Here is a 2,313-nt window from a genome sequence, read left to right on the forward strand (position 1 = left end):
AAAGAGGGAGCTCTTCTCAATATTTTGACACCAAAATCATGTCGATACACCTTACCGACTGCGAGTAAAGCCACCCACGCTTTAACTTGACAGACTGTAAGTATCGCAGTAATGATAATGATAATATTATTAAATAGATACATTACTTGCACCGATTTTACCTAACGCTGGGGGTAGCCGTTTACCGGCCGGGCCGTAGTCTACGCGGGAGAAAATCCAATGCGCCAGCAAATTAAAACATCCACAGTTTGTGAAGTACTATTCCAATTAAATTAAAACTTTCCAGAAAACTTCCTTGAATCGCTGGAAGTTGTTTGTGCACGAATTATGCACCGTCTCAGAAAAAAGTAATTAACAATTTTTTAATAAACATTTTGAACTTTCGTTTACGTCATCCGTCGCAGAACATCATAATGCATATTTTTAAAAGTTTTATTACAAAGTATTAAAAACTTCCCTTTTCGTTGAGAGTTGAAATGAAAAAATTGAAAATATTTTAATCAGAGAAAAAACAGTTTTTTTTTTGTAAATAATTCGAAAAACAAGCTACAACTTTTTTTGCAAAGAGAAAAATATGCGGCATTACATTTTCATTGTGGATATATATCTTAAAACTTAAAATTCGAGACTTTATTTTCAAGTGCTCAGGGGCCTCCACACTACAGCAAATAATTCTATTCTTGTAGAAGGAAGTCAAAATGTCAGTCAATTACTGGACAATTTATTGAAATTATGTCTGAGAGTTTCTCAGAACACATTTGGTAGACGTTTCGACTGTACGTCCACAGTCCTCATCAGTATAAAATATTTTTTTCTACGAAATTTTGCACCTGTTTGTTGAATTTAATTTTCTGGTTACTGAAATGACTCCGTCTGCTGGACGGACTTAAGTCAAGATTAAGATTATTGTTGACATTGAAAAAAAAAAACTTATTGAGATTATTGTTGACACTGAAAAAACTACACACTTACAAGTGTGTGTTTTTTCAATGTCAACAATAATCTCAATATTTATTTAAGTCCGTCCAGCAGACTATTCAAAAACCCTCCGTTCAAGAAGGACCACAAGTGTCCTGAACGCGAGAATTTCAATTTTTTAAGTAGAATGGTCCGAAAACATGAAAAAACACTGGTATTTGATCACTTTTACTCCTTTTGAAAAATTATTCACTTGCATAAAGTTGTAATCCCTACACATGAAATATTTGATACACACTCGGAAGAAATTAGTTCAGACTCTGTTTCGCATAATTCAGGTAGGCTTTAGGGGCCTGATAATCTCTTATCATGCGATCGATGTCATGTTTTGCAGGCTGATAGTCATTTATGTGAATCAACTTAGCGGTTCCCCGTGCTCTGTTTCGAGATTCTTCGGCTGCCTTATCACGGACTCCATCTATAAAATCGATTTACTTTTTGTTATTGAATCTACATTAAAGCTCTATTTACTATGACATAGTTTCCTAATAAAACTTATCGTACCGTATTGACATCTGCACGTATTTGTCTAAGTACTTCGACATGTACCATTTTTTCTTGCATAAGCAAATTCATTTCCTGTTTGTATTCCAACAAACATTTGTCCTCCTGTTCAGTTTGTTCGACTTCTTGAACAATTCTGTGTTCTATTTTCTCTAATTGCACAGTTTTTGATCTGTAATGTAAAAAATCTGTTAGGAACAAATAAGTGATGTAATATGATAACAAAAAATTCTAGTCATTAGTGAAAAGATAAGAATAAAGAAAAAGTTTCAGAATTAACACTAATCATAAAGATCAATCTTATTAAGAAAAAAATAATACAATTTTTGTTTGCATTTAGATGGACGCACTCAACTAAAAAATTACACTATTTTTTTCTGAGACTTTTACACTTAATCCATTTCAGTACTTAACATTTAAAACTGAAAACTTATTAAAGGACTCCGCACGAAATGTATGGAAAAGGCCATTCGGCTCAAATTCGATTTTCTGATGCTATCAAAAGTCATAATGAGACGATTTGACCGAGACTTTTTCCAGGCATTACGTATAGGATTTTTTATGCCTTTAATATTAGATGTTATAAGAATGAAGAATTCAAAATTAATTATTTACTAAACTGACACATTCGAAACTTAATTAGCTTTACCCAAGTGTTTAACATTTCACACTTAAAAATGTTGAAAAAGTTTTTTATTCTACTTTATAAAATTCAACAATTATAAAACAGAGCTAGATTTTTGATCAAAAATCAAACATTTGAGTGTTTCTAGTTACGACTGAGAATTTAAAAAAGCCCCGCTAAGAAATGTAATTTAATGTCATTATTTC

The 2,313-nt window shown here is 32.1% G+C and overlaps 1 long non-coding RNA gene across 1 annotated transcript in view; it reads right to left on the reverse strand.

Moving 5' to 3' along the window:
- Positions 1–1,048: 1,048 nt before the first annotated feature.
- LOC117173076 overlaps positions 1,049–2,313 on the reverse strand; it is a 2,448-nt gene continuing 1,183 nt past the window's right edge. Inside the window, exons 2-3 of the long non-coding RNA XR_004467100.1 lie at positions 1,483–1,654; positions 1,049–1,396 (exon numbers count right to left, since the gene is read on the reverse strand). This is a non-coding gene — a long non-coding RNA (uncharacterized LOC117173076). The remainder of the gene's footprint in view (positions 1,397–1,482; positions 1,655–2,313) is intronic.

Source organism: Belonocnema kinseyi, chromosome 5 (genome assembly GCF_010883055.1).
Source record: "Belonocnema kinseyi isolate 2016_QV_RU_SX_M_011 chromosome 5, B_treatae_v1, whole genome shotgun sequence".
Lineage (NCBI taxonomy): Eukaryota > Metazoa > Arthropoda > Insecta > Hymenoptera > Cynipidae > Belonocnema > Belonocnema kinseyi.